Consider the following 24,577-nt stretch of genomic DNA (forward strand, 5'->3'; position numbering starts at 1 on the left):
CATATATAGCGCTCCCTAGGCAGGGCCAAGTGGCCCAATACCAACATCAACAACAACAGAAAGGAAGGAAGGCAAGAAAAGGAGCTTGTATCCCTAGAATGATTCCGTGCTGTGGTTGGCCTGTTCTCCCTCCCTTTAAGCAGCTGCAGTCCTGTGGCTTGTTGTGCCTCAGACCCCTTCACTGACCTTGGCTTACAGTGCTGTTAAATCTGAGTAAGGCAAAGCTTTCCTTTTTCCTTCCAGCAAGTCTCGGGAGTGAGATCGTGTCACTGGCATTTATCCTCTGACCCTCAGCTCTGTTTCTCCTTGAAAGGGCACTAATCAAGTTGTCCCACTATGGATGCTCATGAAGCATTTAACATAAGTACATACATTTTTCTTTCTGCAGTTTAATGAATCCTTCCTTTCATCGTCCTAAATTGTAGATGTATGTCTACATCCATCTGTCTTTAATAGATTATGAAATGCGAGAAGGCAGTCAAACGTAGTTCTTTTTGTGCTGTACCTAGCAAAGTGTCCTACACAGTTAAGTCCTTCCTACATGCATTAATTAGATTGCACATGTACAGAGAGGTCCCCTAGGCCTTCCAAAGCTGTAGACGCTACTTTGGAAAATGATGCAGGCCCAGAAGGATTTGGGTCAGTCAAATTTTTATCTGGCTTTCCCAGAAGGATAGTTGAAAATGCTTCTACTGTGCTGTATTAATCTCTTCCTTGTGATGTTCTTCCCTCTCACGTTCCATTGTCAGCTCGTCAAAGATTGTGCACTTTCTGTACTTCTTGTCAAACTCATTGGGTATTTGAAATAGCAATGTCTTTGTGAATTTCACCAGAGTGGCCCAAGAGTTCTGCCACCTCTGTCATTTTAAAGAATTTGTCTGCAACTTGTTTCCTTTGCAAGGGACATAAGTCACAGAGTTTAAGATTGAAAGGGATCTTGAGGGTGATCCTGTCACCCCACCTTCCCTCAGTCAAAGTGGTACCTAATCTAAACCCAAGACTGACATCTTTCTTTAAAATAAAGTTACTCCACATCGTGTAGTCCATTACCTACTCCACACTGCCAATAGGGGGATCTCACTACATATAATTCTGGGCATGTAACTCCTGGGTGTAAAAACCTATGAAAGTTCTACAGGTTAAATTTCAAATTCTTTAGTATTGATATATCATTCAAAACCCTTCATAGAAATTTATCCCAATGAGCTTTGCAGCCTCACTTCTCATTTGTTACCCTCTCCTAATCTATTTCAAGGATTCACTGAATTATCTCTCTGTTACCTGGACATGGCATAGATATCCATGACTGTTTCTTTGCTCATACTGCTTTGTAGCCTTGAATTACCTATCTTGTCCTTTCAAGGATCAGCTTAAATGCTAACTCTTTTTACAGGATTTCGCCAATCTCTAGGGCAGAATTTTTTCTATTCCTTTTTCCAGTTCCCACAGTACTTTGTTCTTACTGCTGTTGCTAACTTATACCATGTTATCATGGTTTTGTCTTCCTCTGTCTCCGATTTTAAATTATAATCTTTTTCACAGTGGAGGCACCACATTCCTCATTGTTCCCCCGAGGCCTACTAAGGTCCATAATATAGCTAGTTATTCAATAAATGTCTTGAAAACATTGATTCAGTAGGATAAAGGGCTGTGAATTTAATGATGCTCTATTGAATGAATCTTTGTGACACTCCTCATATCTGTTTCTAGAATATGATGGGAATATAAAAATATTAGCATAATCTATTCCAAAGATAATCACCACAAATTTATCAAAATAGTGGGTTCAAGAGGGTATTTAAAAAACATTTAATTCCAGCAACAAGCCACAACTTGAAGTCCCTTTCAGCATTTCTGGAGAGTGGACCTTCAACTTCTTGAACTCTTCATTTGGCCCTTTCTTAGGGAAGCCCATTCTATTTTGTCATTCTTTATAGTAAGAGGGCTTTTCCTTATGCTGAGCTTAAATTCTATTCCTTGTGACTTTTCTCATTGGTCTTTTTTTTTTTTTTTTTTTAATTTTATTTATTTATTTATTTATGGCTGTGTTGGGTCTTCGTTTCTGTGCGAGGGCTTTCTCTAGTTGCGGCAAGCGGGGGCCACTCTTCATCGCGGTGCGCGGGCCTCTCACTATCGCGGCCCCTCTTGTTGCGGAGCACGGGCTCCAGACGCGCAGGCTCAGCAATTGCGGCTCACGGGCTTAGTCGCTCCGCGGCATGTGGGATCTTCCCAGACCAGGGCTCGAACCCGTGTCCCCTTCATTGGCAGGCAGATTCTCAACCACTGCGCCACCAGGGAAGCCCCTCTCATTGGTCTTATTGGTCTTAGTTCTGCTTTTTGGGAGCACAGAAAACAAATTTAAGCCGTTTTCCACATTGTCAGTTCAGCCTTCAGGTTTCTGCTATATATTCTGTTTTACAGGCTGAATGGCCCCGAATTCCACTGTGTGTGTGTGTTTGTATGTGCACATAAATGCACACACACACACACACACACACACATATATATATATATCTCCATGTTTTATACATATATATATATAAAACTTCTGTGTTAGTGCACGATCAGCCAGAAAGCAATCGGAAATCATTTTAACTGGATGTAAGATAACTTGCATAGATAGAGGTAGAGACAGAGACAGAAAAATAGGTTACCATATAAACAATTCACATTCTGGTCAGTATATGTTCATATATACAATTTTAGATTTTACATAAATAAAGGATGACAAATATTGCGTTATACTTCTAGATTTTAAATTCTAGGATGATCACATTTTCTGGTTATTTTATTGCTATGCAAGAAATTATCCATACATTTAGTGGCTTAAAAATAGCAATTTATTCTAATCTCTCATCGTTCTGTGGGTTGACGGAACTCAACTGGGAGATCCTCATTTGGGGTCTGTCATGCAGTTGCCATCAGGTGGTGGCTGGGACCGGAGTCACCTAAAGGCCGGATGAACTGGACGCCAGTATGGTTTCTTTACTCACATGTCTGATACCTTGTGCTCCTCAAAATGGCCACTCTCTCCAGAAGAGTGGCCTGAACTTCTTCCATGGCAGCTGAGGTCTCCAAGAGGCAGAAGACAGAAGATGCGAGTTAAGGGTTCACTCCTGGTCTGGTACAGTGTTGCTTCTATCATATCCTCTTGGTCAAAGGAGTCCTAGTGTCTGCTCAGATTCCAGGAGGTAAAGAAATAGCTTCATCCTGTGATGGGCGAGTGTCAAGCTCACACTGCAGAAGACCATGCAGGATGGAACATGTTGTGGTCGTCTTTGGAAGATACAACCTGCCACACTCTATATTTGGATGGTGTAGTGGAGTTAAGGATGCACTTTCAATCAGTTTTAACTTATTCTCAGAAGAATTGAATACAAATGTGTACATTTAAACAGTGGTGTAAAACATGAAGAAAGCACCAAAATTGTCCATAAAACATAATAGAAAACTAACTCACATCCTCTACCTAAAGTTCATCACATATTTACACTACATTTCTAATTGGATCTCATGACTTGAAAAGTCCCAGTTCTAAATTTAGGTTCAAAAGAAACTTCACTTTAAAAAAAAGCTAATATCTAAATAATCTTTAGTTTCTGGAAATTCATTTTTAGTGTGTAATATAATCTCTCCTGCTACTGTTAAAGCAATTTCATTACATGGAGTCTAACTTTAAAAATAATCCTTCATACAATTAAATATAACTAAACTACTAGGTATTTCCTTTTATGAAATATAAATTTTTCTATCTGAGCCATTTTTAATGTATTGTAATTTCCTAAATGTTAATTCTTTCCATTCCTCTCCTCTGAATTCCTTTGAATTTTTTTTCATTTTAAGTATTATTTGACATATGAACCCTAAGATTTGCTAATATATTCTGGTCAAATAATCATTAAATCCTTGACAGAGAAACATTTTCTTTATTCTTACCTGCAAATTCTCAAGTAGTTGTATGTTTCACTTAGAAATTGTGTCCATTGTTTGCCCAGAGTGGCCTGAAGAAATTAGTGCTTTATTTTTCCCTCACAAAATATGAAGTCTTGATGTCAGCAGTCCAAGCCTGAGAAGCCTGGCTCTTTAATGTCACCAGGGATCTTGGATTCTTGTAGACATTTTAAGATCTCAAAATAGCTGCCAGAGTTCCAATCATATCTACATGTTGGGCAGGCAAAGGCCAAAGAGCGTGAAGTACATATAGCGTCTAAGGCCGGAGAGAATAAATATTGGGGAGGCAACTGGTAGGTACAGCCATATCACATCAAAAAAATCACATTTTATTAACTTTTTGAGAATTTAATCTTACTGCTTATTTATGCCCCAATTTTGTCTATACTAGTCTCCAGCTCTTTTAATGCTGAAGTTCTGCCTGATTTATAGCTCTGTATTTGGTTCTTACATATGCAGTGTGTTGCTTTCGTTCCCTCTGAGTTTTCAAGCTAGTATTCTTTCTTTTTGAATTATAAGATTATATATATATATATATATATATATATTTGCAGAAGGTTTGCAAAATTAAGTAAAATATTAAAAAGTAAGTTCATATTACTTATATTTTTACATTATTCAGAGATTATAACTATTAACATTTTGCTGTATAGTCCTCCAGTCTTTCTGAATTTTATACATATATTTGTGTATATGTAAATACATGTGTGTATACATATTTATAATTATTTACACAATTGCTACTTTATTCATCATGTTATTTTAGAAAGTATTTATATTGTTTTAAAAATATATTGATATATTGAAGATTTCTGCATATAAATAAATACTGTTTGAGACATGAGTTCTGTGGGTGCCTGGCATTCTATCATCTACACAAACCACACCTTACTTAGTTGATCTCTAGTTGTTAGACACTCTAGTTGCTTTTAAGGATTTACAGTTATAAATATTATAAATGACACTGATGAAGTTCTCTGAACATAAATCTGCCTGAATCTCTAATCTGTTCTTGGAAAAACTTCATGAAAGTGAAGTGAGTCAAAAGATAGAGATATGTAAAGGAAGAGGTGAAATTTTTACAGTGAGTAGAAAGTAATGAGGGAAGGATATAAAATAAGTCATGCTTTACTGTGTGTTTGCTGAGAGTGGGGTTAAGTGAGTTAAGCAAACATGCTTCACCTTTCATCTCTGAGGATGAAGGAACCAACATCTTCTCATATCTCTGCCAGTGAAGCAGGGGATGAAGGTGAAGGCATTCAGTGTTCTTTACAAGAGAGGCTAGTGAATGTTTGGAACAATCACTTTGCCAGTTCCTTGAACATTCAGTGGAAGAAAAGTGAAATAAAGTAAAGGGAACAAAGAATTGACTGAGAACCCCCTTGAGTTAGGAAACAGGTCTTGACTTCTCAACTGGATGAATAGAGAAGAGGGACGGATGAAACAGTCTTCAGTTAGGGAATGCCACAGTGTAGACACTGTCTGCAAGGTAAGCACACTGTCAAAAATCAAGGGGTGAGGGTGTTCAGGATCTTGGTCAAGGCATTGCCTACTGTTTGAACCATGGAGTAGACCCGATATGGAATTATGCAGTGACTTAAATTGGCTAATGGGCTTCAGGAGAATTACATTTTTAAATGCAATGTTGAGGAGATCCTGATTCGGCATGCTGTTCATGATAGAAGTTATCATAGGGTTATTACCAAGCCGTATTTACAATAGAAAGTGTACAAGGAGTTGACTTAGGGTTCTTGAATGCCAAATGAAAATGGGGAGGGAGAGAGAGAGAACACAGTGATGACTTTAGAAGTTATAGATTAATCAGCTTGCTTTGATACTTGCTTTTATTCTAGGAAAATAGAATAAATCAAAAAGACATTTGATTTTTCATACACCTCAAAGGGCAGAACAAATGGGGGTAACAACCAACATGGCTTTAAAAGAAGTAAATCACTGCAAGTTCATCTAATTTTATTATCTGACACAATGACAGGACTTAAATATGGGGGGAAGCAAAGAGTTCATGTATCTTCATTTCAGTAAGGTTTAGTTTTTATCTCATATGACATTCTCATCAACCAGTAAAGAAAATGTAGTCTTGGGTAAGGGGAGGCATGGTTTGTTATGTGTTATTGAATCAGTGACCTGCCAGGGCAGACCAACTGGGACTCCAGAAGGGTTGATTGGGTGCTTATACTGAATAATATTTGTATTAATCTCCAGAACTTAATAATACAAAATATGGATTCTACAGACTAGGAAGGTTGCTAAATCTGTGTGAATTTGCAAGAATACAAAGTAAATATAGGAAAAAAGAAAGGTGGCTAAAGTAACTTGAAGACTGATGAAAACTATCAATTAAGGTGGCACTTAAAATGCTAATATCTAACATAATAAAATGTAAATGGTAGTATCTAGACATACTGATGCATTGTTGCTATAAATTAGAAATGAGACTTGGTAGAGGGGCTTGGATTATTCAGGGGTCTCTAGTGTTTTCTGTCTTTGCTTGCATCACACGTCATGTAGTAATCAATCCTCTTGTATGTTCTCAGTTACAAGACTGTAACATATCTTCATCTATTTTCTTCCTTAGGTCCTGTAAAATCTCAACTGTTGCTTCCTAAGAAAATAGGAAGTGTTAATTCCTCCAAAAATAAATAACTATTTTACTTAAAACTGCTCTGTTTCCATGCTTTTCCATACGAACAATTTTTTATTTCAAGGTCAAATTTTTGGCTAACCTCTTTGTAGACATTTTAAAAGGTAAACTCAACACTTGTAACACCAAGAATGCATAAAACTCAATTCAAGACATGACAATTTGAAGAGCTAGGGCCAAATCAGGACACAAACATGCAAAAAATACTGTGTCACAACTGCAAATGGCTGCAGTGACTGTAAAATATAAACTGATTGTGGGGTTGTTCAAATATGAAAATTTTGTGCATCTGTGTTAATAAAATATAGTTGAGCAAATTTTAACAGCCTCATGCTATTTGATCTAGCAATTTCCCTTCTGGGTATTTTATCCTGAGGAAGCAATCATGCTATGGCAGAAGATACATTCAGAAGGACCTTTGCAGTGTTTTTTATTTTTTGATAACTGATACTTGATAACAAGTTATAGATAAAAAATATTAAATCAATGATGGCATCGATGGGATACCAATCAGTGAAATAATTTTGCATTGTAACGATAAACAAACATGTCACGGAACGAAATTCACAATAGAGTAAAAAAAAAGAATCTAATTATGAGTTTATATTGTATAATTCTTTAAATAATGGTTTGGAAATAAAGACAGTAAATATATTGTTTGAAATGAAATATATTGTTTTAGGAATTAAGGGTGATTTTTATTTTTTTATGTTTCTTATTTTTCCTGAATTTGAAAAAAACAGAAGTTGGTAATTTTGATTTAGCAAAACAGTTATATAAGGAAGAAACACACTGATGAACTTCAAGGACTGTTTGATAATCTTTTTTTTTTTCTTTAATTGCTGAACACTTTTATTTGTGCATATCACTTTATTATTTAACTTTACGTTGCTGAATTCACTGACTGTAAATTGTTTGTATGGTTTATTTAAAAACCCAAAGCTAAATTACATATTTACTTTCATTCTCCTTTATTTTATGAATTTAATATGCATATATAAATATATGTTATTAAAAAGATATCTGATTTAAATATATGCATATTTAATATATGAATTATATATAATATATAAAATGCAGGAGAATGTGTATATATATCTGGATTTTTGTTATTTTAGTTGTCCAAAAACATTGAGCAATGATTCTGATTTGTTTTTTAACTTCTTAATTTTTTTCTTAATTTAAAAACACTTCATTGATTATCTCTTTGGCTATTTTTCTGTGATCCCAAAATATCTCAATGAAAGTAAGACATTTATTTATTTCTACCTATTTCCTCTAATTTAAAATTTTGATATAGCTTCAAACATACAGAAAATTGTAATTATTATACTTAAGAACCCTGAATACTCTCTGTCCAGATTCGTTAGTTATTTACATTTTACCCCTTGTGCTTTATTATTTCTGCTTGCTCTTTCTCTCTCCATATATGTGCATATATATAGATAGATATAGATATGCATTGTATAATTACATAATTATATATACATATATGTATGTATATATGTACATATATATATATAATGTTTCCCTGAATCCTTTGAGAATAAGTTACATGCAACATGCTTCTTTACTTGAAGTATTTTAGTGTGTATTTCCTAAGAATAAGGACATTTTCCTATATAACCACAGTACAGTTGTAAAAATTAAGAATATCATTTTTAACAAAATACTATTATATAACTCACGGTGCGTCTAGGATCACACGTGCATTTGGTTATCATGTCTTTTTAAAATTTCCTTCAATCGGGAAAATTTCTTCAGTTTTTAATGACTTTGAAGAGTTCAGGCCACATATTTTTAGACTTTCATCAATTTGGGTTTTCCTGATATTTCCGAATTATTGATTCAGTTTACACATTTTTGGCAGACATACCACGGATTGATGTTGTGTCCTTCTCAAGTGCATCATACTTGGAGACTTGTCACGTGTGTTTGTGCCGTTTTGATGATGTTGTCTTCGATCATTTAGTTAAGGTGATCTCTGCCAAGTTTCTCCATTGTTTTCTCCATTGTAATTAGTAAGTGATTTGGGGAAGATACTTTAAGACTATGGAAATATCTTGTTTGTCAACACACTTTCACCCATGAGTGCTGATCCGCAGGTGTTTTCTTGACTAAATCAGTTAACTATAATGTGCGCTTAGTGGTGATTTTCTGACTCCAAGGTATATTCTACAGAAGGGGAGAGTTTCCCAATTCTTCCTTATATACTTTCTTTTATTTATATTTTATATTCTGTAATGAAGTTTAATTCTTTATAATTATTTATTCTGATTTTCCAATTGTCCCAGATTTGACTTGTGAGAATTTCTTGAAGCTGGGGCCTAAGTCCTTTTGACTTAGCCCCATCATTTTAAAATGCCTTATTCCTCCCCAAGAAAAAAAATGTTGTCACCTTGAATTCCGTCTACTTTTTTTTTTTTTTTATTAATTTATTTTTGGCTGTGTTGGGTCTTCGTTTCTGTGTGAGGGATTTCTCTAGTTGTGGCAAGCGGGGGCCACTCTTCATCGCGGTGCGCGGGCCTCTCACTATCGCGGCCTCTCTTGTTGCGGAGCACAGGCTCCAGACGCGCAGGCTCAGTAGTTGCGGCTCACGGGCCTAGTTGCTCCGCGGCATGTGGGCTCTTCCCAGACCAGGGCTCGAACCCGTGTCCCCTGCATTGGCAGGCAGACTCTCAACCACTGCGCCACCAGGGAAGCCCCCCTGTATATTTTTAAGTCTTCTCCCTGTGTTCACATTATAATATGTCAGGATAATTTTTCAACATTTTCACAGTTTCAGTGGACTTTCTGAGAGTGAATTTTGTGTCACTCTTAGGACCTTTGTTTTCTTCTTCTCTCTCCCTCAGTTTCTAGACCCTTTAGATAGATCACTGTAATACATATAGTGGGAGCTTGAAAGGTAGCTCTGTTAGAAATTGGTGTTTAATTTTCTGTTTACAGGTAATCTGACATTTTTATTATCCTCCAACTTCCAGTTATGCTGAAGGCCTAGGATTTGTGTGTTTTTATTTGTTTTTGTTGGCCGTATATTTTACAACGTGTGTGAAGAATTTCAGATTTAGGTGGCTACTGTTACCACAATTATCCCAAATTACAGGTCCATATTTTTTAAGCATTCTACAAAACATATTGATATTTTAAGTTATTTGCAATATGCCATGATATAACCAGAATGTGTGGGCTGCATTGCTTTACCTTTAGTGGTCACTGTTCTCTTAATCTAGTTTATTTAATTAAATTAAAGGTTTTTTCTTTATCATTATAATTATTTTGTCGAATAGTACACCTATCAACCCAGGAGGTATCTCTCTGAAAGATGTGTCCATTGTAAATGAAAAATCATGATTTGAGATGATTAATGCTTATGACTATGTACCAGTCAACTGTGTTTTAAAATTTCTCCTTTAGCTTTAAAAATTATCAACTATATATTTATAGTTTCTGGAATTTCAAGCTCTGGAATTTCAAGCCCATGAAATTTTAAATTGTATATGTAGGTTAAAATAAGGTAATCAATAACGCCTGATTAGGAGAGTATAGTGAAATGTAGTTAGAAGCAGTCACTTCAACTAATGAAATATGCTCTTGGAGGATAATTAATATTATTCTTCCTGTTTCACAGCAAAGAGGTCTGATAGTAGTTGGTAGGTAAAGGGGTTTTTTGGATCAGGAGCAAAACTCTCTGGTGCTTGACAGCTGCAGAGTAGAAGACAATTTGCAAAAGTAGGAATTAGATGAGTGCAGGAGGCATGTCCCATGTGAGACTGGCAACGATTTCTCTGCTGTCTGGAAGCTGTGAACCCAGCCTTAAGATATCTTTGCTCTTTCAAAAAAAAAAAAAAAAAAAGAAAGAAATTAGAACTCTTATGAGAAATCTCTTGCTTTTGAATATTTTTTAACATGCCCCAGTTTGCAACTTCTGCCCTGCATGAGGTGTAGGCACTAGTAGGTGTTGTAGTGGAAGAAACTGGGGTCGGAAAAGCTGGGTCTGAGTCCAGGATCACCCCTATTAGCTGTGTCAGATTGGGCAAGTCATGGAATTAGTGTTAACTTCAGTTCTCTTGCCTAAGAGGATGACTATACTAAAGCATGAAGAAATACACAGACCTGCTAATTGTTATAACTTTATAATTCTATTGAAATTATGTGTGGACATGAGTTTGTATCTTCTATTAAGCTCTGAGTTTTAAACTTAGAAAAATGAAATTTATAAAAATACATGGTTTCTTAAAAACTTTTTGACTGACTTTTGACCTTTAACTATAAATTCGCTAACTATCTCTAGTTTCCTCCTTTTGAGAAGCTCTCTGTTGGGGATTAGTAAAATCATTCATTCCTGTACCAGGTAGAGGCCAGTGCCATCCTTTTGTCTTTCACACACTAGAGGAAGATAAATTAATTAGACGTTCGACTCAGAATGCCTGTTCTGCTGTTGAACTGTTGATTTGGTAAGCTAGTATTTCTGCTTAGTCCTATAAACAACTAAATATCTGGGCGGAAATTCTGCTGGTTGCTGAAAACTAACGTCTCTCTAAAGATGTTTGCTACTTTGTATTGTCCATAGTGTGTTTAATCTGTCTGAAACAACATGTTGTACTTTGAAGGGTTACTTTAATTATCATTAGGTTGTGTTTTGTTTTGTTTCATCTGAACAGTTCTTTTATAAAACAGTATACCCAGAAGCATAAAATTCACTTAAGCTGAAATATTTTGCACTTTGAAATTACTGTGCTTTCCCTAACACCTCTCCGCTAAAAAGAGCACATTAATTAATGAAATCTGATTAAATAATTTTCTCCTTATAATTGGCCTTCTGAAAAAAAAAGAAATGAATGTTTGTCTATTTTTGTGAGGTGTTCAAGTGGCATGCCTGCATTTTTCTCAGTACATGGTTTTCAATTAGAATTGAAACACAGTTACAAAGTGAATTGGTGTAATTCTCTGAATAAATCAAGCAAAATTCTCCTCCGACTCAGTGATCTTCATATATTAGACAAAAGTACATTTGCAAAACTTGAATTATGTAATAACTACTTAAAATCTCCAACTAAATTTACTTATAAATATCTCAGTTTTGAATAGCTTTTATGTTATTCTGACTTGTTCTAGGGGCCTGTGTTTCTTGCGTGTATTTTGGAAGCCAATGTGCAGATTCATCTTAAGAGTGTCCTCCTTGACTGATGTGTAGAATGTTTGCATATAGTTGGGAACATTTCTGTTCATCAGCCCATTATAATATATTAGATGTATAATCTATATTTTGCAAAAGCTCATTTCGGTATGTTAAAATATGTGGTGTCTAAGGGAGTGTTGTTCTGGATTAGTTTTTCTGTGACCTTGGCAAATTGCTTACTCTTTTGCATTTCTTTCTTTTCACAGATGCATTTTGTAGGAGTATTTTGAGGATGAATGTTTGCAAATCATTTTGAAATTGCCAAGTGCCACATACAGTAAGTAATATGTATTTTTATTTTTCCACTCAATTGCAGTCATGCTGAATAAATTTGGCAGACAGTCATGAAAGAATACATTTCTATTTACAGTTCTTGATATTTGTGAATACTGAGGAAAAATGTATATAAAAGATAAAGATTTGAGCTATTTGCTAGTCTGAATTAAGTTGTATAATTTCAAGATTTCTAATGACTGATTTTACATTTGTTCTGTGTACATAACTGGTACATAATATTTATCACTTTTTATTTAAGTGAGTTTTTTTCCTTTTAATCATAAGCTGACAAGCATGAAGAAAAATTAGTGTTATTAGCCAGTGTTGCTTTGGAGATTTTAAATAGGAGTACAGAATTAAATATTTGGATTTGCTGAGGATTAAGATTTGCTGTGTATCAGGCATTTATATACTTTGTCCTAATTCTCCCCAAAATATTTTAAGATTACTATTTTTATTCCCATTTGATAAATGAGAAAACTGAGATCCAAGAAGTTTTAATAACTTGCTCAGTATCTATTCAAAGTGAAGACCTGGGCTTTGATCAAAACACACAGCTTTTCGAAAAATATTACCTTCACCAACAACTTAGAAAAAGTTAAATTAATTTTATTTAAGAGCCTGAATATTTAAATATTTATTTAATATTTAATAAGAATACAAACATTTTCTAATTATTTCTTTGGATTTTTGTTTTGCTTAAGCAGTATCATGGAAATGTTGCAAATTTTTTTTCTGTATCGTCTGTCATGTCATTGCTTCCATTTCAAATGATGCTTTCAATTCCTGACTTGGATGGCTTTGAACTAGTAGGAAATAAGTGAAAATGTTAATTCTGAAAGAAAGTTAATGAATCACCTAAATTATTCTTTGATGAAAAGTGTTTAGAATTAGAGTTCTGAAATTCTCTAAAAGTCATCTTTCATTTATTAAAAAAAGCAAGTGCTCTTATAGTATCATTTTAAAGTTGGAAGGAACCATAGAATCATAGAGTCCTAGCCTCTGCATGCTCAAATTCCTTCTTTGGTGAATTGGGATAATCTGGAGGACAATTCTAAATTAAAATTTCCAAAAAATGTAGAGGCAATGATGGCAGTATTGATGTTTGTACATTGTCTCCCAGTATAACTACTTCAAAAAAAAAAAACAAAACAGGTGGCATAGTGTAGTGTTTTAAGAATTTTGACTCTGGATCCAGACTTCCTGGGTTTAAATTCTGGATTTATCTCTTTTTAGCTGTATGACTTTGAATAAATTACTTTAAAATGTCTCTTTAAAATGGATATAAGATTAGGAACTACTGAATTTGTGGTGAGTTAATACATGTAAACTATAGCACAATTCCATCTACATAGTTAATGCTCGATAAATGTTCATGGTTATTAAATTGGAATTGATTCATTTGGATATTTCAATTCAAGTATGTTTGTTAATAAGCATCATAACTTCATGATCACGTCATATAAAATATACAACAAAGGTACTCAGTGAATACTGTTGATTGATACGCTCAAAAAGAAACTAAACTTCAGCTTTCTTCATACACAAATCAAGATGCTCTTAGTGGATGCTTTTCCTCCTTGAACTCTTAGTGAAGAAACAAACTATTTAGTCAAACAATATGTATATCCTATTATGTGGTGATTGCAAATCTAGACTGAAAGTGTGTTTGTGTGCTTTTTGGAGAAAAGAGGGGGAAGTTGTGTGCTTATGGAATCTGAAAAGCTTGTTTTGAAGGAAGCCAGGCAAACTAATAGATACAGAATAAAGAGAATTGTTAAAATGATTGTCAAATAATTTGGAGGAACAACCTCATCCAATGTTTTGTTAAACGATTCATGGAAATTGAAGGGATGTGGGCAAGAAAAAATATATATTAAGTATCGACTCTATCCCATGTACTTTGCATTCAACATCTAAGTTAATGTAAGCAATAATATCATGAGGTAGATATGATATCTCAATTTTCATGTGAGGAAAATGCACCACAGAAAGTTTAAATCTATCATTCATGGGAATGAAGCTTGAGGTTTATCTAACTTTTTATTGAAGCATAATTGACATAAACATTGTGTTAGTTTCAGGTGTACACCATGATTCAATATTTGTATATATTGCAAAATGATCAGCACAGTAAGTCTAGTTAACATCTATGACCACATATCCTTATACATTTTTCTTCTTGTGATAAGGACTTTGAACATCTACTCTCTTAGCAACTCTCAAATATGCAATACAATATTATTAATTATAGTCACCATGCTGTACATCACATCCCCATGACTTTTTATTTTATAACTGGAAGTTTGTACTTTTGACCCCCATCACCCATTTCACCCACCCTTCACCCTCTCCTTTGGCAACCACCAATCTGTTCTCTGCATCTGAGCTTGGGGTTTTTGTTTGTTTTTAAATTCCACATGTAAATGAGATCATATGGTATTTAGCTTTCTCTGTCTACCTTATTTCACTTAGCATAATGCCCTCAAGGTCTGTTCATGTTGTTGCAAATGGCAAGCTTTCATTCTTTTTCACAGCAGAATAGTATTCCATTGTGTGTTTATATACATCTTCTTCATCCATTCACCCATTAGTGGACACTTAGGTTGTTTCCATATCTTCATCATTGTAAATAATGCTGCAGTGAACATGGGGGCACATATATCTTTTCAAGTTAGTGTTTTTATTTTCTTCTGATAAATACCTTGAAATGGAATTGCTGGAGCATGTGGTAGTTCTTTTTGTAATTTTTTGAGGATCTTCCATACTATTTTCCACAGTGTTTGCACCAATTTACATTCCCACCAACCGTGCACAAAGGTTTCCTTTTCTCCAGATCCTCACCAACATTTGTTATTTCTTGTCTTTTTGACAATAGCCATTCTAATATGTGTGAGGTAATATCTCATTGCCGTTTTGATTTGCATTTCCCTGATGATTAGTGATGTTGAGCATCTTTCATGTGTTTGTTGACCATCTGTATGTCTTCTGTGGAAAAATGTCTAACTTGAATCTTCCACCCATTTTTTTAGAGGTTGATCTAATTCTAAATCTTCTTTTCTTTATCCTCTTAACCTGATGTTGAGCACTGAAATTCAGTGACTGATCTTTCTTTTATTTGCCTAAAAACCTTACTCTCAAACCTCAGATCATAGATATTAATTCTTTAGTAAATAAGTAGTTGATAATTGAATTTCAACTAAATAAATGACAATTGCTTTATATTAAGTGTTGGTAGGACCACTCAGCAACCCAAAACTTATTACCTTGAAAAAAGTGCTGTTTGAGTACAGAAAACTTGAAAAATACCAAAGTTTCTTCCCTAAGGCCAGAGATCATATCTTATGCTTCTATTAATCTTACTTCATAGAATCTGAAGTGACTGAATGAACACACCTTTTTCTTGCAGTTCTTCAGCCACTTCATGCAATGCTGAGAGATTTGAAGAGTCCAGCTTGACTTAATCATTCTCCTCCCTAGTCATCATTTTCAGGTGTGTCCAAACTCAGGGACATCCTTAGCAACACACCAGTGACACTGATACTTTCCCTTTCGCTCTTTGGTGATCTTCATCTTCTTCCATTTCAGTCATCCATCAATCCCAGTCCCTTTACACATCACTTCTTGAAACAAACCATTAGCAACATTTTACCTCAGGGATATTTTCAAACTTACTAGTATACAAAATATTATTGCTCTAAAAATGAATGGGTCAAGTCTTTGCTTGTTCTCACACTACTCTTGGTTTTGAGCCTGAAGGACTTATGGAATTCTCCTACTTTCAATTTCCAGAGTTGATCCCTGAAAGACAAAGCTAGTGATTACATTTAATAATTCTATTTCACTCAATTCAATAAATACTTATCACATGCTGCCATAATATGAGAGGCACTGTGTTGGTTAAGTATGAGAGCAGGTGGGAGGGAGAGACAAAAATGACTTTCAAGAAAACTCTGTCTTCAATTTGAGGAAATAAGATATGCCCAGGCCTAAATAAAGCAGAGGATGTGGTATTAGTTTATGATATCATCAAAATAGTCTAAACTAGTCAAATTAATAAAGTCATTTCAAATAATTTGAGAAATAATAAGGTTATATTAATGTATACATATATATGAAAAATAAAGCATTAGAGGAGATTTATGAAAGGAGATACATTTCTAAACTGCATTCATTCAAGGTTTCACCATGGAGATTGCATTTGTGCTAGATCTTTATGCAGGTGGAAAATATTAACAGAAAAATCAAGGAAATGACATATCCAGGGTTAGAGGTGAAAAGGTATACTTCACATTCAATGAATGGTCAATTAATTAGTTTGACAACAGAATAAGTTTCTTGTCTTGGACTGAAAACAGAAAACACTGGAAAATAAGGCTGGAGCTAGTTTGTAGGAAATACTGATCATCAGAATAAGAAATTTGAATTTACTAGGCAATTGACAAAACAAAGAGAATATTTTGTAAGGCCAATCCTGTGAACAAAAGTTTCTTATTTGAATATTAATCTGGTGTTGTCTTCACGAAGGAGTCCAGTCGTAGTCAAGAAGAACAATTTATAGGAAAATGTAGCACTATAAGAATGAAGGAATGAAGGTGAGACCTAGGTCATAGCAGTGGGAACGGAGAGAAAGGAATAGACTTGGGTGAGATTTTGAAGGCAATAGGTCAGGGAGTAATAATAGTAATTAACACTTGTGTAGCATTTACTATGTACTTGGCTCTGTTTTAAATGATTTACATTTATTATTTAACTTAAACTCGAAACAACCGTGAGCAGTAGACACTAATGTCATCCCCATTTGCACAATAGAAACTGAGGCAGAATTAACTAAGTAAATTGTCCCAGTTCAAATAACTAGAAAATAGCAAGGCTGATACTCGAGCCCATTCAGTCAAACTCCAAAGGATCCATAGTTCACCACTGCATATCATTCCTCTAAAAAATAACTGAGATTTCCAGGTTGACTGAACTGGAAAATGATGTTACCAATAATCAGAGAAACATATTTTTTTTGTTTTTTAAGAGTTTTCCCCTTGTTTAGTTAAGTCTTTGGTAGGGAGAAAACTCTTCTGACCTTTGGGGAAGAATATCCCTGTGGTTGGGATGAGTCTTCTATACATATTCACTTCTATGCTGGGCAACAGGAACAGTGTAATTTATGATATTGCTCAATTATAAATGAGGAAAGTAAATATGTCATCTTAATGTGATTTGTCTCCCTTCCTTAGCAGAGCTTACAATGAAACAAGGATAGAGTGCTAAATTAAAGATTTAATATCTTGTATCCATGAAAGATTAGTATTTCAAACTTAGTTTACCTATCATACTAAACTGTAATTTTGACAAGAGAAGAAAACTAACACCTAGCATAGGGAGTATCTCTCTTTTTCTATATTGGAGACATAGTAGAATGCACTACTTAAGAGCATGGACTCCAGAACCATACTAATGCATGGGTTCAGATCTTAAAATGAGACCTCTGTAGCTGGGTAACATGTAAGCTCTCTCTGCCTCAGTCTCTTCACCTCTGAAATGTGACAGTAATAGTACTATGTCTTCTGAAAATTGTAAAGATCAAATGAGATAAGGTACTTACAGTGGCTCCTAACACAGTAAATTCTCAGTAGATGTTAGTTATATTCATTGAACTTTGTCTCATATATAGTTGACCCTTGAACAACATGGGAGGGAAGTTAGGGATGCGCACTCCTGTGGAGTCAAAAGTACGCTTACTGCTATCTCTGCCTTAAAAATAAAGGAATTGATAAATGATTCAACCAAAGGCAGGAAGCTGAAACAGTTTGGATAGACTCAGGACTCAAACACTAGTTCTTTTGATTTTACATACTGTGATCTCTAATGAAACACAAACTCTTCCCCACACTTAGTTAAAGAAAATACAGGTACTATATTTATTGAAGAAAATCCATGTATAAGTGGACCCACATAGCTCAAACCCATGTTGGTTAAGGGTCAACTGTATCATAATTTTTAATTTGTAAAATTTAATTACAGAATTATTGCCATTTTAAACTCTTTTTACTGTAAATTTTTATACATTAAGCACACAAAACAATAACTTTTATAAGCAAAGACCCATGCATCCATCATACAGATCCAGAAGTAGAAAATTTTCTGCATTCCAGAAACGCTGCTTTTTCTTCTCCTAAAGATTAACCCCCCTTCCGTCAATTCCCTGACAGATAACATTTTTGTGACCTTTGCAGTAATCATTTCCTTGCTTTTCATTAGAGTTTTAACCTTTCATTATGTGTCGCTAAATACAAAATTTTAATTTAGCTTGATTTTTGAATTTACATAGATAATAGTCATATAACAAGTATTCTATTGTGTTTGGTTTCCTTTCCTGAACATGTATTTCTACGTTTCATTAATTTTTTTATGTGGTTCATTAATTCTCATTGCTGTATGGTATTCCATTGTATAAAAATACTACATAGTATTTATCCACTGTGTTGTTGATGGACATTTGGGCTGTTTCTAGGTTTGGGCAATTATGAATAATGCTACTATGAACATTCTTTTAAATGTTTCTTGCTGCACATGTACATGCATTTCTATTGGATATATACTTGCCAGTGAAATTGCTGTTATATTTTATGCAAATTTTCAATTTTAGTAGCTATTGCCAAACAGTTTTCCATAGTAGCTATACCAATTACACTCCAGTCAGTAGTATATGAGAATTCATAACTGTTTCATCCTTACCAGTACTTGATTTAATCAGTCCTTTTAATTTTAGCCATTCTGATGAAAGTATAGTTTACATTTCCTTGTTGAATAAGGCGGTCATGCTATGTGGTTTAATTGCCATATGTTTATTATTACTTATAAATTGTTCAGGTGCTTTTGCTTATTTTTCTATTGTGGTGATTTTTAAAATTGTTAATATGCAGAAATTAGTTATATTTGGATTAAGAACCCCCTATAAATTAAATGTTGCAAATACCTTTTCCTTCTCTGTGACTTGCTTTTTCAATTTCTTAATGGAGATTTTGATGAGGAAAAGTTTTTAAGTTTAGTCTTAATTATATTTTTGCCTCTTTGCATTTAGATTATTCCAGTTAAATTGATTTTCATGAATGGTTTGCGGTAGAAGTGAAATCCTATTTTCCTTTCAAATGGATATGTAGTTGTTACAGAATCATACTGAAAATTCTCTCCTTTGCCTACTACTCTTCATTGCCAGCATCATAAATTAAATGTCCATATGTCTATGTTTTGGGGGCAATTATTCTTTTTAATTGGTCTTTTAGTGTCTTCTTACTACTTATGACACTATTTTAACTATGGTCACTTTTTCATTATTCTTGATATCTATTAAAACACACTCTCTGTCTCTCTTACTTCACTTAACATAATACCCTAAAGGTTCATCCATGTTGTTGAAATATATGTGGAATATAAAAAATAAATAAATACATGAACAAACCAAACCAAACCAAAACCAAATACATAGTTACAGAAAACAGAGTAGTGGTTACCAGAGGGGAAGAGGTAGAAGGTGAAATGGGGAAAGGGGGTCAGCAGTACGGTGACTTATGGAAACTAAACTTTTTTGGTGGTGAACACACTGTAGTGTATACAGAAGTCGAAAAACAATACTGGGCACATGAAACATATAATTTTACATACCAATTAAAAAATATTCTCCCACAATATTTTTATTCAAGGAATCTTGACTTTGCCTTATTTCATATAAATTCTAGAATTACTATGTCAAATTTGACAAAAAAGTTAGGATTTTAGTTGGGATTACATTCAATCTATTGCTAAATAAATTCTTAAAGAGTTGGCATAATTACAATGTTGACTCCTTTAATCTATGAACATATACAAAGTACATACTTTATATATTTAGGTCTTTTTAATTTCTCTCAATTATATTTTCTGGCTTTCTGCATAGAGGTCTTATTCATTGTGGTTAATTTGTTCCTAGAAGTTTTACACAGCTTAATATTATTATGTATTATATATTTTTAAAAACTTAATTTTCTTTCTGTTCCTCATATAAAGAAATGTAAGTTTTATATTGACCTTGCATACAGCAGGTTGTAGACTCACTTATTAATTTTTATAGTTTTTGAGTGGATTATTTTGGATTTTCTACATAAAGAACTATGTTGTCAGTGATCAAAGATAATATTATTTAATAGTTTTCAAATTTTATACTTTTCCTTTTTTTTCATATCTTATTGAATTAGCTAGAATGTTCAGAACAAGGCTGAATGAAAGTGGGAAGAAGAGTGGAAATTCTGTTGTTATTTCCAAATCAAAGGGAATACTGTCACCATTTTGCTATTAAGCATGATGTTTATTGTAATGTATTTTGTAAATATCATACATTAGATTGAGAAATTTATTTTTATTCTGATTTTGTTGGGATTTTTAATCATAACTGGGTTTTGCATTTCATTAAGTGCTTCCTCTGTATCTATTGAGATTATCGAATGATTTTTCTTTTTTTCTTTGTTCATCTAACAGTTTATACGGATGGGTGTTTTTTTTAAAGACTTCCAGTTCCAGCAGCAGTGCGGCTGCTTCCTTGTGCTTAGTGTGGGTCCTAGAGGGCCAGAGGATTTTTCTCGGCGTCTGTTCTCTACCCTCCTACGCTTGCAAAATGCAGGAAGCCTCGTGTCACATCTTGTACCTCCCCAGGGTAGACTGCTGGTGCTTGTTACTTGGCGCTGTGCTCCTGGTGGGAGCGGAAAAGTTCTGGGTTACTTTGCTCCGGTCTTAATCTTACGATGTCCTGTGCATCTGGGCCTTAGTTGTGTGGCTTTTTCAGTATTCCTACCCATTCCTCTCATCATGCTCACCTTCTTCCTTGATTCTGGGGTTATTTGGTGAGAGAAAGTGTCCTGCTCTTCCCCCAGTGGGAACAGATCTCTGCATTGCGTTAGGGTGAGATTCGGGGCTCAAGAGTGTTACCTGCTCCTCCAGCAGGGCCTGATGACTTTTGCTTCTACCTCTTTCCCAGAGACTGTGCATCTTTTCCAGGGCCCTTGGGGGTATGAGGGTTTTCTGTCCTAAAAGGCTAAATTTTGCTTTTTATTAGAGAAGGGTGTGGGGGAAGCAGAAAGGGTTTTGTGCCTTTGTGAAACCAAAGTGCTCTCTCTGGCTTTCTGCCCTGACCTTAATCTTGCTGCTGAGCTGCCAGGAGATGCCTAAGAAAAAGAGCTTATGAATGAATGTGTATGCCTTTGTGTCTGGGAGATCCCAGGGTGTCTACACTATTCTGTCAGCCCATTCTGGCCTTTGAGTATTTGTTACCATTTTAGCTGTTTTCTTCTTATCCACTTTCAAAATGAGCACCCATCCCTCTCATGTTCTGCTAAAGGTGAAATCGTTCCTATGTCTTGTCTCTCCTCAGAATGGCTGTTACCCTTTGAAATTGAGTTAATCTCTTGGCCTTGTGACCCCAGCTCTCAGATGAGCTCAAGAAAAGTTATTACATTATAGATTATCTGGCCCTTTCTCATTGTTACGATAAGAGTGATATTCTGTTGTGGCTTTTCACCTTCTAAGTGGTAGCAAAACTGCAAATTTTTTTTCATATATGTATATTTTAACCCAGCTTTTTAAGTTTTCCAAAGCAAGATGAGTTGTTGTTTTTTTTTTCTCTATACATTACCTAGTCTGCACTTACCAGAGCCAGAACTCTTGAGTCAATACTATTTTTAGTAGTCTTTCCACACAAAGTGAATTGTTGCTATCACAGTTTTGTGAGCAATTGAGGCTCAGTGGGTTATGTATAACAAAATTTCATTGGTTTAAACAAGGTAGAATTCAAGTTTTCTCCTGCATAAAGGAGTCTGGTCACTGGCATGTAGGGCTGGAATTGTGGTACTTTGGTCATTAGGGAATCAAGTTTCTTTATCTAGTTCTGTTCCAACATTTTAGCAGTATGACTTCATCCTCAAGGGTTTTCCAATGGCTAAGCTGACTCCTGGATCCCAGCCATCATATTTGGGTTCTATGCAGCAAGAATGAAAAAATAAGACACAAGAGGGAGGAGATATGGGGATATACGTATATGTATAGCTGATTCACTTTGTTATAAAGCAGATACTAACACACCATTGTAAAGAAATTATACTCCAATAAAGATGTTAAAAAAAAATGCAATGGCAAAAGAGCATGCTACCAGCTGGTTTAGCCCTGCTCAAAAATATTCCCTGGAAACTTTACCCAATATTTTCTACCTGACCATCATTACTCTTTGCTGCAAACAAAACTATTATGTATAGTGTTTTAGCTGCACACACGACTCCTCTGAATGTGTCCCTAGTAAGGAAGGGGAAGATTAGTATTGGGTAGGCTCTTAGCAGTCTTAGACACAATTAGAGGATGGGGACTACATTTAAGTAATCAGATTTCTGAGGCAGGATGGTGTGGATTAAAATACACAGCTTCTGTCATCAAACAGAGCTGGGTTCTGATCTCAGCTCTGCAAATTACTAGGTATGTGACCTTGAGCAAGGTCCTTATCCTAACTGGTCCTACTTGCTCAGCTGTAAGAGAGCATGATAGCAACTACTTGAAACATTTTTGTGAGGATTGAATATGATAATTCATGCAAAGGGTCTATCACATAGGAGAGGATCAATAAGTGGTATGTTTTATTTCACCCACCTTATATTAACATAAGTTCAGTTATTTAAGGGAGGACAGAGTCTATTCATGACTAATACTGATTGAGAGCGTAGAAAGGCAATTTGCCTTGTTTCTCTTGGGTAAAGCTTTACCTTTTAGCTGGGATGGAGAGTCTCAATTTCTACCCTTTAAATAGATCCATTATATTCTTTGAACTATACTGAAATATTGCTCAAAATTTAGGTTTATGATAGTAATATGTATGTAATGTCACACCGAGAAACAGATAAGAGGAGTTCTAGTTTGAATTCTACCGCTAGAAGTTATGAAACTTGTGAAAGTCATCAGAACTCGCTGGACCTCAGTTTTGTCAGCTGACAATGAATTAGGTGGACGAGTGGACCTCCACTACCTATTCCACAGCTTTAAAGCACCACAATTCTATGCATTTTTATTTGCCCCAGACAGATCTTCTTGTCAAAAGAAATATCCTAAAGACCAGGAAATAAGTGATAAAGACATATTTAGTCAAACTAAAGTTGAATTTTTACAGGAACTGGCTTGGTGGGGAGGTTTTGCCAGTTCTGAAAGAAACAATAGGTATTCGTTAAACAACATGGTGTGTGTTAGAAAACTGGCTTCAAATTCTGGTTGGGAAGATGCTGGCTTAGATAAGTGTGTCATTTGGGGCAAGTCACTTAAATTCTCTGAACCTTAGATTACTTATTTATAAATTGGGCAATATTTATTAAAGCCATGATGAGCGTAAAGAACAACATAAAAGTACTTTTAAAAGCTGTGCAACTTTAGTGCTAAGCTCTTTAGAAGGTCCAATGGGTAAAGTACAGAAAATACCCTCACTCTTTGGTATGGAGAGTGTAAGATAAAATTTTATAAATAAAATACAGCAAAATAAAGCTACTAAGGACCACTGTTTTAAAGTTTGTGTTAGATTTTGCCAATGTATTTTTCTGTCCATGTTATGTTGTAGCAAGTGGTACGTCTAGCTCACCCCAGAGAGGCCAGACCAGCAAGGCATGTGTATGACTTGTGTATGAAGTCTCTCCTTGAGGTGAATTTCTAGATGTGATCTTTCTCTCCATCTGAGGCATTCAGCTTGCGATCCAGTGAAGCTGAAACAAAAAGCAAATCATCTGCAGTGTGTGGCTTTTAGGGCTGTCTACTCTCCTCAATTTGTCCAGTCGAAGTGACAGTTAAGGTTCCTTCTCTATAAATAGCAAGTTGTTAGTAAAAGCATGGTTGCCATATGGCAAAACAGTCTCTGTTGTTAAACTGATTAAATGCAACAACAGTGTCTGGTCTTTAAGAAGATGTTATGTTCTGTGATAAAAGCCTAGAGATTATTTTTGTTTTAAAACTTATACCAAGCTTATAGAGCTTCTGTTTCTGTATGTGTATGTGTGTTTATTCATCTTGTCAGCACCTTTTAAAACTCTAGAAGTATGCCATATGTATATTAAAGTGTGTAAAGTGCACTAATATTAAGTATACAGATTGATGAATTTTTACATAGTTATGTACTTGTGTTACTACTACCCAGATCAAGATACAGAACATTTCCAATCCCCAAGAAGTTCCTCTTATATCTCTTCCCCATCAATAACCTTTTGGTTTTTAATATTCTTTAAAATTTTGGCTTTATGATAGCGCATATGAAAAGGAAGGAAGTCTTTTGAAGGGCAATCCAACCTCTTTAAAAATTTTGGAAGTATTAATAATAGTTTCAAAAAATAAAAACCTCTAAACAATGATGAATAATGCAATGAACTATAGTAATAATATTGTAAACAATAAACTTCATTACACATTCACTGGAATGAAACAGAATTGCAATGTGGAAACCTTATGAAATTCTATCCAAATCTCCC

At 34.8% G+C, this 24,577-nt stretch overlaps 1 protein-coding gene across 4 annotated transcripts in view; it reads left to right on the forward strand.

Annotated features, from left to right (window-relative positions):
* GALNT13 (polypeptide N-acetylgalactosaminyltransferase 13) overlaps positions 1-24,577 on the forward strand; it is a 544,226-nt gene that overhangs the window by 23,466 nt on the left and 496,183 nt on the right. For all 4 annotated transcript variants that reach the window (XM_036856919.1, XM_036856918.1, XM_036856917.1 and 1 more), the window contains exon 2: positions 11,999-12,069. The gene's annotated coding sequence lies outside the window, so the exon portion shown is untranslated. The remainder of the gene's footprint in view (positions 1-11,998; positions 12,070-24,577) is intronic.

Source organism: Balaenoptera musculus, chromosome 7, assembly GCF_009873245.2.
Source record: "Balaenoptera musculus isolate JJ_BM4_2016_0621 chromosome 7, mBalMus1.pri.v3, whole genome shotgun sequence".
In the NCBI taxonomy this organism is placed as follows: Eukaryota; Metazoa; Chordata; class Mammalia; order Artiodactyla; family Balaenopteridae; genus Balaenoptera; species Balaenoptera musculus.